Here is a 15,165-nt window from a genome sequence, read left to right as displayed (position 1 = left end):
CCCAGCGCTAACTCTGCTCTGTGACCTGCGCTTCGTTCATTGCGAAGAGCCCTTGAGTGCCCACTCTGCCCACCGATGTGCCGCTGTGGACCCTGGCCACCAGCTGTGTGACGGGTTCTGGGCGGTCAGCAGAGGAAAGCGGCCCAGCTTTCCTGGGGCCGCAGACTCTGATGTGAAGTGCTCCCCTTGCTACTCTTAACCATCGTGCTTGACTCCTTCTCAGTGGCGACTGGCCTCTGCCAAGTAGTTCGATGATTTCTTTGCTAGTTGTGGGCATGGTGAGAGGGTATGGGTACACTGGGGAATGAAACGCTTTTGTTTGGACATTTCAGCACTACCCAGTGTCCCTTGGCCTTGTCGTCTGTGCTGTATTCATCGTTACCTCGTTCGTTGTACGCACCCCCTGAACGCTCTGCAAACCTTTGGTACAGCCCAAGCCTCAGGGAAATCAGACTGTGGGTGATCATTCCATCAAAAAAAAATTCCATGAATAGTGTTTTCATTTTCAACACTTGCACCTTAGCAACTAGAAATATAATAAAACATTGTGGCTTGAGAGCTCTTATCCCCAAACAAAGCTGTAATCTTTCATCACATCCCCACTCTTCCTCGATTCAATTTCTCACATTCAAGTATTTTTATCAAACAGGCACTTCCTGAGCATCGTCATGATATTTCATTTTATTTTTTTACTTCCCTTTCCTTAGACTAATTCAAAGGTGTACCATTTCTCCGCTTTCTTCCTGGAGCTTCTGGCAGTTCCCCTCAGCTGCATACAGTCTTTCTATAAATGTGATGAGGATGGCTCCGTTCCTTCTCACTAGTGTTTGTGAAGAGAATAAACAGCGGCTCCTTTGCGCCCCAAACAGTGCTGCTCGGAGGACGTGTTTTCCTATGGCGGCCCCAGCTAGACGCTGGTTGGGGTGACGCCAAGGCTTAGACTTGAAGCTTCCAGAGTATATATTTAGCCATAATCTACATGAGACCAATTCCTCTTTGAGAACTCACCCCCGAGAGCCTGACTGGTGGCCTTGCTGTTGTGTGTCGGGGCCAAGTGCCTTTGCAAGACGCAGGATGCATTCATTTTGGGGGGACTTAGCTCCAGCCCATCCTCAGCCCTGGAGATGCGCACCGCCAAGCAGCCGAGAGGAGCAGCGATGACCAGACATGGCAGGAGACCCAGTTGTATTCGTGCGCTGCTGTTCTCACGAGTGAATAGTTATTTTCCCTTCCATTTTTTTTTTAAAGAATGTGCACAACAAAACATCAAGGTGATTTATGAGATATGACATATTTATGTTCTCTGCTTCTAATTTTCACTGATTCATGTTGTTTCCAGACTGATATTTTTGCTGTCGCTGCTGTGCAAAGGATAAAAGGTGGCTGGAGAATATTACTTATGCATTGGTGGCCTGCAGTAATATTGGGGCTACCTGGGCAATCAGGGATTTAAAAATAAAACCCAACTATAAGTTATATATGAGGTAGAAACCCTGAGGCTAGATGCGGAAGTTCATCCATAATGATCACAATAATGGTTCCTTACAGTCCTGGAAGCTTAGTATTTTTAAAGCATTTTTCTACACCTAAGTTCATTTTAGTCTCTCCTCAGCCTTGTTAAGGTTCCTAACGAGTATTAGCCAGATTCTAACACTGTGAGGAAACTGAAGCTCAGAACGGGTCAGTGACTGGCTCCCGTCACAGTATAGGTTTCAGTGCAGGTCTCACTGTAATCTCCTGAAACACACCAAATCTCCAAGAAAAACTGAACCTCGAAATACTGATGCGTCGTCTCCTAAGCCAAACAGCCTCTATTGATCTATAATGAGATAGCTGACAGGACATATTTCCCTACAAATTATCAGTTTTCATGTTCACCTCTGGTGGGGAGGTGCAAAACTGACTCCAAGGGCAATACTGCAAGAACGTGTTATCGAGGGTCTTTGTCAGCCCGTAAGCTTGGGGCTCTAGCTGGTCCAAGGAGGAGGGACAGATGGAGAGTCTGGCAGGGGCAGGAAACCACCTCTCATGCCTTCAGGGGGTAGGGTGGTGAAGTATGAGGCCAGAAGAGAAGGCCCAGAGGACGGGTCACTTTAAAATCTGATGGAGAGACTTCAGTCAGTGTAGAAAAGAACCCCGAGGGCCCTTGTTTTCTCTGTAAGCTTTTATGGACTGTGTGGTGGGCAGTCTGCAGGCTGTTGGAACTTGGATGGGGCAAACGGGAATGATTCATGATTATATCTTCATTTATACTCAATAGATTAAACATTTAGAAATTTATGCAGCAGAAATTGACATACAGCCTAGATAGGGGGCTTAAGAGAAAGGGAAAAAAATATATTACTTTATTGAATCTGATAAATATTAGTCTCTTCTTCCAATACAAATAAGCCTGTGGCCTCTATCTTGCATCACCAGATTCTTTCTATGGGACTCTTTATAGGCCAGTTGAGTGACCAGTGGCCATGGTATTGATGCTATTCATGGCCAGTTGCCATGTCAGACCATCGGGATTTCCTGTTCTGGGCATTCTAGGGCAGAGAGGATCTAAACTTAGCCGTGGAGTGTCCCAGATACTCCAAAATTATTTATATTCAAAGAGACGTCTGGACGAGTCTTGACCCTTCCTGTTGGATACTTGACGTCCTTACATACTTCTTCTCCCACCCCTGCCCCAGGAACTTTTGCTAACGGCAAAAATGAAGGAGGACACCTCGGTTCGCCACACCTTCAGGAGAGAGGTGCCCATTCACAGATAACTGAGGGCAGCCTGCCTAGATAAAGATACCTTCTAGACTTCTCTTGTGCCCACAATACCAAGGAATGCATTCTCTTCCATGAGGTTCTGCTCCTCAGTCTGACCAGCTCTCATTGCTTGCGGTGGGGCCCATTGGAGGAACGCAAGCAGCCATCCATGTTCTGCTAGACAAAACATATACAAGAAGAATAATCCTCTTAGGGAAAAAAAATTCTGGATGGCTTCTAAAGATAGATAGCAAAGATTTTTGACATTATTCCCCTTGGTCTGTAAGCAGTACCACAGGTCAGATTTGGTAAGTAACGTATCTGTTACATACGCTTCAAGAACAGAAGCTAAAGGGAGCCCTGCAGGCTGGAGGCTGAATGCACATATCTTCTTTGTGCGGGCTCTTGTTGATGAGAAATGCCCACACGCTACCTCCGCCAGCCAGACAAGGACATCAGGTAATGCAAGGAGTGATGGATGGTGCGCTAACGTTTCAGCGTTTTAGGAGGACCTATCTTATTAACACTTTAAAACAAGTGAGCATAATATCATTAATTTTGATTAATTCATTTGCTCTTAATATAGCTTTTAATTTGTAATTCTATGTGAATTACAATGTAATTTGTCATTAATTACACTAAATTGACTCTAAGTCAGCCAATCACATCGGGAAATTACTCACAGATGAAAGTAAAAAGTAAAACTCTCCATCCAGAAAGGGCGGCACTTGCTTAGGAAGCAAATACCCTTTCAATATCCCTCTCCTTGGCTGTGAGGATGACACTGGACCTGCTGAGGACTGTCGGTGATTTCTTGTTCTGCCCACTGCTGGGACCACGCACTCTTTGGAGTGAAGCCCAATATAAAAGGTAAATAGCAAAGTAAACAAAAGGGTTGATTTATCAGCTTTGCCAGGTCCCCTGAAGAGTATTTCTGCTCTTTTCATCTCATGTAAGATTTAGGCCAAGTAGAGGGGCTGCGTAGGGCTTTAGAATGATTAATTCCACGCCTCTTGGGGTCTAGGAGTTAGAGCAGGCTTTTGCCCAGGTGGGCTTGCTGTCCATCTTCACACCCTGCGAACCAGCTAAGAAATCCTGTTTTGAGTCTCATGTGCTGTCGGTATCCAAAGCCACTCCTTTTTGACAAGTACACAAACTGCCTTCTGGACAGAAGGAAGTGGTGCCTTAAGAGGCCAGTTGCACACTGGGGGAGTTGGGCTTTCTCTCAGAAGATGGTGGGGTGGGTGTCACCAGTAAAGCTTGTTGGAGGTGCCTGTCTGCACACAAGAAGCAAAGTGACCGCTGAAGAGTACGGGCACTTGAGAAAGCGGCAGGAGAGCAAGGACGGATTTGGGAAATACTTGCTATTGAACCATTTGCCAGGTATCCTCCTTTGAGAACTGTCTCCCAAATTGACAATCCAAACAGAAACTTTGAGATGCTACAGAAAATCACGTGTGATAGCCTGGTTGAAGTCTATTTACATGTAGATAGAACTATGGGAACTTGGTATATTATGGGTATGTTTGCAGTGAGCAGTTGACCCATAAAATGAGGTTTAGATATGAAGGAACAATTTTGCTAAATAGCGCATGGAAAATTTCAGGCTGATTTTAATAATCCCTCCTTCTACTTTGTTGATTAGATGCCCTCTCATCATTCCAGCACACAGTCTAGCAAATGAAATGGCTTAGGTTTTACATAAAAATTTTGAGTAGAGAGGTTAACATACCCTGAATCCTGAGGTAGCAGCCACCATGTCCTCCATCTCTTAAATACAGGCAGGTGGGGTTGATGCCACACACACACACACACACACACACACACACACACACACAGATTAGCTGCGCACTAAACTTTGCAGCTAGCTAAAAGACTTTGTTTTGTGGCACATGATTTCTGAATCATAATACTCTCATGATTGGCTTTTTGCCCCTCCAAATGTGTATTCCGTTCACTACTAAATTCTTTAAGGATGTTACTGTCCATGCTCATTAACAGTAGTTGCTGTATAAATGCAGCTTTACACCATTTCGATTTTCTCCACATCCCTTTTATGCCAAACTTAGCCGGGCCTATCACAAAATTATTTATTTATTCCTCTTCCCCAGATTCTCTTTTTGATATCAGCATTAGGGTTAGTAGATCGCAGCCCTTGTCCCAGCCTCCAGTTCCCAGCGTAGCTTCATGTTCTTAACCACAAACAGCCTCTGCTGGATCCTTGCTCTCTGATGGATGAGCTCTTTTGAGCACTTAAGGTGGCATTTCTCAAAAACAGTAAGGCTCTGAGTCAGAGGAACTGGTACTGGAAGAAAGCAGAGCGGTGCAGTTGAGAGACAACATTGACAGGGCATTTCTGCCCTCGGTCTTACCTTCTCCTCACTGAGAATGCCGGCAGAATAAACAGGTCTGTTAATCAAACAGCACTGAGAGGTTAGGTCACTGGAAGCCTTTTTAGTCATTTGGTGCTTTTCAAGAGTGAATTTGTTAGAATTATGCTGAATACTCACTTAAAGCCTCAGCTGATCGCCCTACCTGTGTTTTATAACTCTGCACTGTCAGAACTCATAATAAGTCAAACATTCTTTCAGTGATGCTCATAAGGGAGGAACCCCCCCCCCCACAAATTTAAGAGTAATTTCAGATTGTAAATGAAAAGGAGAGGCACGACTGTTCATTTGCACCAATCATGCCTGCCTTTCATCTGCTCTGATTAGGCCTGGGGCGGTTTCATCAGACCCTCCGTCTCCGAGCTGTCACTCCAGCCGTCTGTTGATTGAAAACAATCAAGGCTCTGATGGCACAATTATTCTGACCCTTTAACTAGAGGCTGCTGTGATAATGAAAGGTTGATTATGATAGTTTGTGCCTCTTTCAGTTTGCCAAGAAGGTTAATTTGGGCATCAGACGGATGTTTAATGGGCGCTTGCTGGCTACACTGAGGTAAATGAGAACGTGCAGTCTTGGATATTGCACGGATATAGTTTGGCTGTCAATCATTGTCATTTGGAGTTTGTGCCTCACACTCTGGAAATCACATTTTATTTTTTCCTTGGGATTTAATTTATTCTGTGCCCTGAGGAAGTTCTTTCACTCCGGTGACCTTCACAGCAGCTTTCTCTGCCTTTTTTTTTTCTCTTTTTTCAAATGGAGCTCAAAGGCACAACACATCTAGAAGAGCATTTTTCTTTCATTTTCACTTAAAAATGGAAACTTTAAAAATCCACCCTTATCACTGCCTTCCAAGAGAGCAAATGCTTCCAATCCGATTGTGCAGTGGGGAGGCGTAAGCGATGGGGGGACTTCGGCCCCCTCGCTAAGGAGGCAGCTCACCCAGTTGTTCTGCACTGTTCTCACCCCGACCAGCCAAAGTAGTAAGTTCAAAATGGGCACATATATGGGACTGACAGGTCCGTTTTCTTTACATTTCTCCCACTAGCATGTTTCACAACAGTTTGCTGAATTCCTGTTTCCCTGGGGAGCCTGGGGAGGGGCTGAGGCCGGGAGACAGATATCTGTCTGGAGAAGTAAGATTATTAAAACGTGCAAATTTCAATGTGTATAAATTCAGCATCTAATCTTGTTGCTATTTGAAGCATAGGGTAAAAAAGAGGTAGGCACTTAATAATGCTGGTGTTTACAATACGTAGCTCATTACAATCCTTTTTTCTGCATAGCTTTTACAAAGAAAAATAGAGGAAGAGAAAAAAATATAGGAAAATCTTTCTTTCTGTCTCCACGCGATGCACAGAGGCTTCATAGATGGGCTGAATCTTTGTTCTGCTTTTTCATTTATGTTGTCTTGGGTTTCTTTCCCCCCAGTGAACATTCAGTAGCAGGTTCCTATCTAGCTTTGGACATTTTTCTCACATGTCAATTGTTAAACAATGAAGTCTATAGATGTCAAAGTGAAAGCATCAGAATGACTATAATTTTATTTCAGGTGTTCTGTTTTCATATAGTGTATTTCTTGCTAAAGAAACACACGAACTATTCGTTTTTGAATGGTAAAGAGAGCCGTTAAGTGATAATTCAGATTCACCTGCTGGGGCTCCAAAAATGAATGAAGACATTGAATGCAGTTACTGTTTTAATGCAGCCCTTATTTAAGCACAAGTGCTGTTTAAAATGTGAATTTTAAAAGAGATGAGAATAGTATCGTGCCATTCTATGGTCTTACCAGATTCTTCACCACACTAGACCAAGAATGATTTTTTTTTTTTAGCACTCTGGAACAGCATGGATGAAACAGCCTACAGGAATGCCTGGAAAAATGATTGGTTAGTCATGTCTTATTTTATTTAAGTAAGATGGAGTAAAAAGGAAATTAGGGGAGAAAGGTATCAGTCAAATAAGTCAATAGTATTTTTGGGTATTTAAAATAGTAGGATGAGGCTTAATTTAATATTAACTTGTGCTGTCTGTGACAGGGAGTGAGCTTATCTTATAGATTCATTATGTTTGCAAAATAATGGGACTTAAGCAAGCAAAGACTCTTTCTTCTTAAAGGAAGTATAGCTTATTTCAAGTTGTTTTTGGTCTAAGCCTGACTGGCTTCCTACCTTCCCTCCATGTGTTGTACCCTTTTTATCCAACTGTGGGCAACCAATGTCCAAAATAAAGGCCTTCTCCTGTGGCTTGGCAAGTGGTCCTCCACATGCCCACCCCACGCTCTCATGCTGCCTCGCTCTCCCAGCCTGCATCCCCTCCGCAAGGATGCGCCTCCTCCGGCCCCACAGAGCGTCTCACGCTTCATCTCCTGGCCTCTCTTCTGGCATTTCTTCTGCTCTCAGGACTGGCCTGGTCCCTGGACCTTGTTTCTCTTTCCTCTTCAACCCTTCCATCTCCACCTTCAAACACTTTGTTCCTTCTGACCTTATGAAGATGCCTCAGATCTGTGATTTCTCCAGATTGCAGTCCCATAATTCCCCTTGTCTCTCAGTCAGCAAAGACTGGGCTTTCCCTCTGGGTGCCCAGCACGGGCTGCAGCACAGTCTTTCTCTCAGTAAGGCCTTCGGAACGGCCTTTCCCTTCACGTTCTTCCTTCATCCATTGCCACCCCTCTTCCCTCGCAAGTCTTCTGAGATTGTGGAGCCGCTGGTTCTCAGCTTGTCTTTCCTCATATCCGTCTACCTTACGTTACTACTCTGGACTGGATCTCTAGGCCACTTCCTCCACCGAATAAGGTGTGATAATTGTGCTGGAGAGTGCATTATCTCGACAAAGATAATACTTGTGTATTATACTCAAAGGTGTTGCAAAATGCACATAGAGAAATCACCATGCCCCAGTTGTTCATGCCATGATTAAGTGGAGTGAAAGAATGCAGTGTGACACATTCAGCTTAAACATCAGTAGCCAGGCTGAAAAAAATCCCACAGTGAAGGTGGTAGCAGTTGGCTTCACATTTCTGGGTATTTCTTGCAAGTCACCAAGAGTGTGGGCCCTGGCCCCACAGACCCAGCCCACCAGCGCCATCCCCCTGACGGTGGAGCCTTCAGGCAGTGGGCATCCCACTCCACTTACTGTGCTCCGCAGCTCTGAATTAACGTGCAAAGTGAACTTTGAGGATTCTTTTCGTTCTATTTGGAGGCTGCCAGCATTAAACCCTTAAATGCAGCTTAGGTACTTCGTGGGCATCTAAATGCAACAGAGTGCCATTTGTTTGAGGGGTTTGATATCTCCAGCAGTGACCTCGTTGCAGCTGCTTGAGCCTGTGAGGTCCTTTTGGCCATTAAAGGTCTAATTTCAGGTAGGGAGTATGTGTGCTGGTGAACCTGCTATTGACTCATTGTTATGGAAACAGTTCATAACAAAATAGCCAAGGTGGTGCTCTCAGGATGCTCTGGGGCATGTTTACAAACTTAACAGCTTTTTTTAGGCCATAAAATTTGTAAATGTACCCACAATATTTGAAACATCCAAGAGGGAAATGGCAACATAAAAAGATGGTTCTTACGAATGTCTGGACATGTGTCTGGAAAACCTGCCTACAATAGATTGAAACATCCAAATGTGCAGGATTTTCTTCTCCTAATTCCACATTCCATGAGTGTGTTTTACAGGGATACCGTTAAGATACCTGAGGTCAAGACTTAGCCTTGAGTTTTGTGGTATTGAAATAGAGATGGGAAGTGAGTGGCAAAAAGAACATGTATATCTGTACTGGTTAGAATATTCTTCCTCATCAAGCAAGTCCCTGGCACATAGTGAAACTTCAATCAGCCACTGAGGAATGGATAAATGAAAAAGCAGAAGAAAAGATTCATGGTTACGTCATTCACCCCAGAGCAACAAACGAGAAGAATCAACTCCGATGATCAATCATTGTTTTAGTTTTCTCAAGCCAGATAGCTTAGTTTATATATTTTTTTTCCTTGCTACTAAGTTAACTAAGTTGAGATTTGAGGAGACTCATGGACATGAATTCAAGCGATTTTAATGAGAAATGAAAGTGAAGTGAAGAAAGTGAATATACACTTATGCATATGCAACTAGGTTAATGTCTGTAACTTCTTTCTCCTTTCTTTTCTTTCTTTCCCTCTTTCTTTCATTCATTCATTCATTCATTCATGCATTCTCCTTTGACTTAGGATGTAAAGCCACAGATCTTAAATTACTAGGAGAGAATCACTGAGTTAATTCGTGTGAAAGCAGGCTCATTATAAGGACTAGTTTATAATCTGCAACAGATTATCCACCATGCTTTTATTATCGCTTTACAGCGTGTGAAGTATTTAATATTGTGTAGCATGGTTCTTATCAACTACAGCAGTCTCTGAAAATTTATGTCAATATTGCACAATATTATGTTGTGTTAAGAATAGTCTGAACATGCTGCTTTATCATGAATTCAAAAGGATGATTGAATTGAGGGTTCGCTGCATCTCTTGGTGGCACATTGCCATCTATTAATTCTGTACATTGTCTAAATGTCATAGTTTACCAAGCACTTTTCACGGGTTTTCTCACTCTGTCCCCTGGACCCCGCGTCATAGCTCATCCTTGTTTTACAGATGGTGAACCTGAGCCTCAGAATGCTGGTGTTTTTCAAATATTCTCAAATACATTGTTGCAGAAATAGGCCTTTTGACCTCAAGACCTGCCTCCTTTTTCCTGGGTCACATTCACCTTTATGAGCACATCGCAATTAGTGGCAGAAAAATACATTAGAGTTCCCTGGCCATTTTCAGTTGATTTCCTCCTAATAATGCATCCTCACTGCACGCGGTGGCTGGAAAATCATGGTAAAGGGCATGTGACCCATGTAGGGCCATTCTAGTTCTTGTTGCCAGTGGGATGCCACAAGGTTTTCTTCTATTGATCATATTGGTTTTTTCTCATTTTGCAGTGTTGTTCTAATAATATCAGCTCAATAAATCACTGACCACATGCAAAGTCCCTCTTACATCCAGAAGAACGTCATGTATAAATATGCAGACACTAAAATTTTACTGGGAAGTCTTATCTCATCAGTCCTGCATCATTAATACTCTGACACCATCAAAGCTTGCGTGGTTGGCTCAGACACTCTTACCAGCCCCTGGGGGTTCAGGTTAGGACGTTATTTCTAATCATTCCTGTATTTTGCTAAGGTGCGAGGAGACTGAGGCTGGGATCCCTCTTGCCTGCAACATGATTGACGTGGGCGACATTGGTTGTCTTTATTGTCCTGTGGGATGCTTTTCCCATCTCAGAAGTTTTTCATATGCTAGTCATGGGGATGGTATACTTAGAGATAGTCCTGAGGTAAAAATGCGTTGAATAGTTTGCAAAATATCTGCATTTATATATACAATTTCATTCTGGAATTCTGAATAAATAGGACCATGAAGCACTCACCTTACAAATTTGAAATATGTGTCCTTTGGGCGAGATTATTTTTACAGGAAATTATATCTACTAAGTGGGAGGATGTGATCCAAACAAAATCGTTCGCAGGGAAAAAGTACAGTAATGTAGCGTGATTCTCTGCACACAGGCCCGTGTGTACATGCACTTTCATATGCACACACACACACATGTGTTTCTGGTGTGTACAGAGTAAAGGCAAAAAATCACTTTGTTTTTCTGTAAAGAGACTTATAAAAACTCTCTGTGCTGTGGAAATCTGTAGCTTGAACACCAGATACACTGATTAATTCCGGTTGCCTGGCTTACCTGTAGGAATTTCGGAGGATTCTCCTTTAAAATGTTCCTTTTTGTTGGGTCAGTCAGTGAACACATATCTCAAAGGTAGGAGGTACTCTCATAAACTCACTTTTATAGTTGAGAAGCTCAGTGACCGGTCCAGTGTCAGCCATGTACTCATGCTGCTGTCTGTATTGCCTTTGCAAAGGTCAGCTCAAAATGCTGGCCGATTCTCACAGGTGGAAAGGACATCACCATGTCCTAACCTCATGCCTTTTCTTGTTATTTTGTCATCTTCTTGACATACAATTTACCTTTTTGAAAATCCTCTTGTGTTGTGAGACTGAACCAAAGGCCAGCCCAGGTCACTTCCCTTTTTATATGCTTCTCTAACTACCTGGAGCTTAAATGTGGCAGGCCACCGGGTGGATGTCCCCATGACTCCTCCTGTCCTGTGTGTTTATCCCTGTCTATGGGAAAGAGACAGCTTTGTGGTCTCAGGGGCGCTTGTTTTTAGCCCTCTGCAGTCTGTATTTTAAAAAATATGTATGAAGATGATTATCAGGTCCCATTTTTTGTTCTTTCCATTTTTTATTTCAAAAGAATATCAAACTTAAAGAAAAGTTACAAGAGTAATACATAGAACACCCATATGATTTGCTGATTTCTTAAGCAAATTACTTCATTTGTTTTATCTTAGGCTCCCTGTCTGTCTGTCTAGATACATTTATCTTGATCTTTATAGATACATATTGAGAGACGGAGAGGGGAAGGTGGTGGGGAGGAGGGAGGGTGAGGGAGAGATCCTGATTTCTGAGCCATTTGAGAGTAAGTTGAATATATCATGGTTTTTTTAAACCCCTAAAAAAAAACTCATAACTGTTCCGCTCCATGGAAATCTTTAGTACAAAGCAAAAGATTTATATGATCTGAAGAGAAACCAGAGTATTATCAGGCACAAATTTTTTGCTCAAGGTGAATGTAAGAGTCTTTGTTACTCTCCCAACTTCATAAAGTTTTAAATGAACACTGAAAGGATGTGTGTAGTTGTCATATCTGCTAAGCTAAATATTCTTTGTAAAATCTGTCAGATCTTTCCTCCCTCTGACAATACATGAACCTGAAGCCTTATCAGACTTGATTCTACTGAAATATATTTCTTAGAGGAAAAAATACCCTATGTGTCTTTTATAAGTCTGTCGTCAGCTATAATGGTTAATGTGCAACCTTCCTTGAAAAATCTGTTTTACAAGCAAAATGTTGACACAGTTTTAATTATAGCACTCGAGTGAGCAGTGTTATAATTGTTAATGTTCCTCCATGGTAACATTTTCATTGTTCTGGTAGAGGAAAATGCTCTGAATCTGTGTCCCTAGTTTCTGGTGCTTTAGGATTTTATGGGAATGTTGTCTTTTTGAAGAAAAATTTCTCGTTTCGTCTCAAAGAAGAGAATATGGCTAAAAAAATTGGGTGCATTTACTTCTTAAGTGAACTTTCCTTTCTTTGGCAGTCATTATTCTGGTTTAGTATGTCACAATTCGGACCCTACCATGACTTCCCTTGAAGAGGTGAGCTTCTGTGTAGTTTAACAATGCAAGTCCCGGACTGCTCACTTGCACTAGGGTAAAGTTCTAGTGTGACCTAAAGAAATGGTGTGTAAAACCAATAGTATCTTGTAAAGTTCTGTTTGTTACAATTTAAGGCATTGCAAAATATAAAAGAGTGTACTTTAATGTAATATGCAGTAGTCGATGCAGCTTCCTTTTGAAAGCATGACTGAGATGATGGAGAACATGCTACACACATCCTCTGTTTAGCAGGGAGAAATTCTGCACGTGCTTTGTCACTCATCGCATTAAGATAGGCTTTAGGACTTCCCACTCCTTGATGCCCATGGGCTCTGTCCCTAGCCTGGCTCTTTGGTGGGGGTTCAGGGATGTCAGCTGGCTGTTGATTTTCTCCCGTGCTTTCCTCGGTTCCTCTCCGAATTTGCAGAAGGGAGGCATTTCTGCTGCCTTCCGGGCACTGCGGGGAGACGGGAGCCCTGGCTGATGTCAGTGGAGTGGCGGGACTGGTGAGGCTGTAGGCACGTGTGCCTTCCCAGTGTGGGCTCCAGCACAAGGCATGGCTCAGTTTGCCCCCTTGTCTGCAGCCAAGTTTTAAGGAGAATAATTAGAGCTGCCCCTGGCCAAGGGGGCAGAATTAGGCTGTGGGCAACATTACTGGCCCTGCTTACTAAGCTCTGGCTGAAGAGTTCATCCCTTTCAGCCGGGAAGAATGTGACATCAAGAAAAAGAAATAGTTGTTGCTGTCAGACAATGTCATAAGGGCTTTATCTTTTGTTAGTGTTGGTTAAAAATTTTTTAACCACCCATCTAATGAGAACTGCCTTTGTAAAGGGCATTTCTATATATTTTTGCAAGATGCAAAGGTGCTTATATGGAAGAGTGCATTAATGTGTGTTCTTGGATCTGGGATGACCTCATGATCATACAGCTTCCAGGGGATCTGTGACTATAAGATCTCTTACTGTTTGGCGTTGCTTTGGGGTCACATTGGGCACGCACATGCATGTGGACGTGTGGATGTGTGCAACAGAGTTAGACTTCAAAACAGCTGCTCCTTTCAAAGGATTATTTCAGAATAACAACTTCTATCTGAGTGTGTTTGAGTATGAATGATAAGGAATTGGGATTGTGACTTGAGGATCTGTCATGTTCTTGTTAATTGATGCATTTCTAAAATATGTATGATTAAATTATGTATTTTAATTGAATTAGAGCAACATCTGTAGAATTTGGGATTATATACCATTATGTTTAGGATTATATATACACATATATCTCATATCTTCTGCTCTATAGAGCAGCCATTGGAGAGGGGTGGGGGAGAAACTGACAAAACTAGAGGGAAGGGACAATCCTTCTCATATATTTTTCAGCCACATTTAGTTAACAGGGTATGGCCTAGAATTACAACATATATTCCCATAAAAAGTAAAACAATAATTCATGACTCAAAGGATACCCTTCACCCTAAATGTTCTTTAATGACAAATTCTTTAAAAACATTAAGAGTATTTTTAAAAAGCACTAAATATATGCCTTTTAATGTTGAAGTAATCCATCAGTGAGACTTATTGGAAGTCAATCTATCTGAAGCAAAGAATACTTATAGAATAATTTAGAGAAGATGAAAGTTATGTTCAGTCTTGAGCACATTTGCCTGGATTCTATTATAAAATTATTATTGATGGAAAAATAACAATGATGTGATATGACAGGAAAATGCATTGTATAATTTAAAACATGGGGTTTTAGTTCCAGGTTTTCTACTAAGTAGTTCCCTGACTTGGGATAAGAGAGGTAACTTGTCTGGATTTGATTTCCGTTGGTAAAATTGAGAAGCTTGAACCAAATGGACCCTAAAGTTTCTTCTTGCCCTAATAGCTTATTTATATGGGGGCTTAAAAGCCCGTGATATTCATTGCATTGCCAAGAATCTCAGAGACGTGGTCAGCACCACTCACGTGATGGGGAAAATCCAAGGGCCTTATATTTGGAAGTCCACCCACTGCGTCTGCTTTGAGGAGTTTTGAAAGCTTTTAAGGGCTTTATAGGAAAGCCACAAAGATGAAAAAGTAGGAAACCGAAGCCTGTGATAGTTAAATATATAAAGGAATTAATATTGTTTGTTCAAGAGACGTATGAAAAATAGCCTAAGAAGGGTTATAAAGAATTTTCCATTTAGCAGCAAACATTTATAGCCCATTGTGTGCCAGGCACTGTTCTTGTCAAGGATCTGAGGATGAGATGAGTTGCTGCTGGAATAAACTGTAGCAATATGTTCCTTTGAGGAAGGAAGAATTCTCCATCAGGGTAACGTGAACTAGAGAAGGCCAGGCAGGGTACTTGGGAGATCTGTGGTCTGTAGAGATGACAGTCCCCTGTGTTTTAGGTGGTTTAGGAAACATCTTGCCTATGGACCACATTTCCTAAGTACTCTGCTGCACCTTCCCAAACTGCACTGTTCATTTCGTATCCACTCTTTCTGGCTCAGTCACCAGAAAAATGGGAAATAAGACTTTGATTGTGTGCTCCATTTTCCTCCCAATTAAAACATTCTAGACTTCAGGGTGATGGGGATGTCAGTATGCCAGAATCAATAAGACAAAATAAGGTTTCAGCCCTCCCTGAGTTATGCTTTCTCAAGTGGTGTCATTAACAGCCCCTAGTTCCCAGCATAACCGTTGCAAACATACCCCCCAAAATAAACTACAAAACTAACTGG

General features: G+C 42.2%; 1 protein-coding gene and 1 pseudogene across 8 annotated transcripts in view; one reads left to right on the top strand and one right to left on the bottom strand.

Annotated features, from left to right (window-relative positions):
* Positions 1-15,165, top strand: part of KLHL32 (kelch like family member 32) — a 169,112-nt gene that overhangs the window by 117,501 nt on the left and 36,446 nt on the right. The window contains exon 1 of one of the 8 annotated variants that reach the window (XM_017671995.3): positions 7,005-7,025. The exons of the other annotated variants lie outside the window; for them this stretch is intronic. The gene's annotated coding sequence lies outside the window, so the exon portion shown is untranslated. Of the gene's footprint in view, positions 1-7,004; positions 7,026-15,165 lie in introns of those variants that run through there. 8 annotated transcript variants of the gene reach the window in all.
* LOC118968863 (U5 spliceosomal RNA) lies at positions 11,720-11,824 on the bottom strand (annotated as a pseudogene).

The sequence above is a fragment of the Manis javanica genome, chromosome 13 (genome assembly GCF_040802235.1).
Source record: "Manis javanica isolate MJ-LG chromosome 13, MJ_LKY, whole genome shotgun sequence".
NCBI lineage: Eukaryota > Metazoa > Chordata > Mammalia > Pholidota > Manidae > Manis > Manis javanica.
This window is presented reverse-complemented; position numbering and strand designations above follow the sequence as displayed.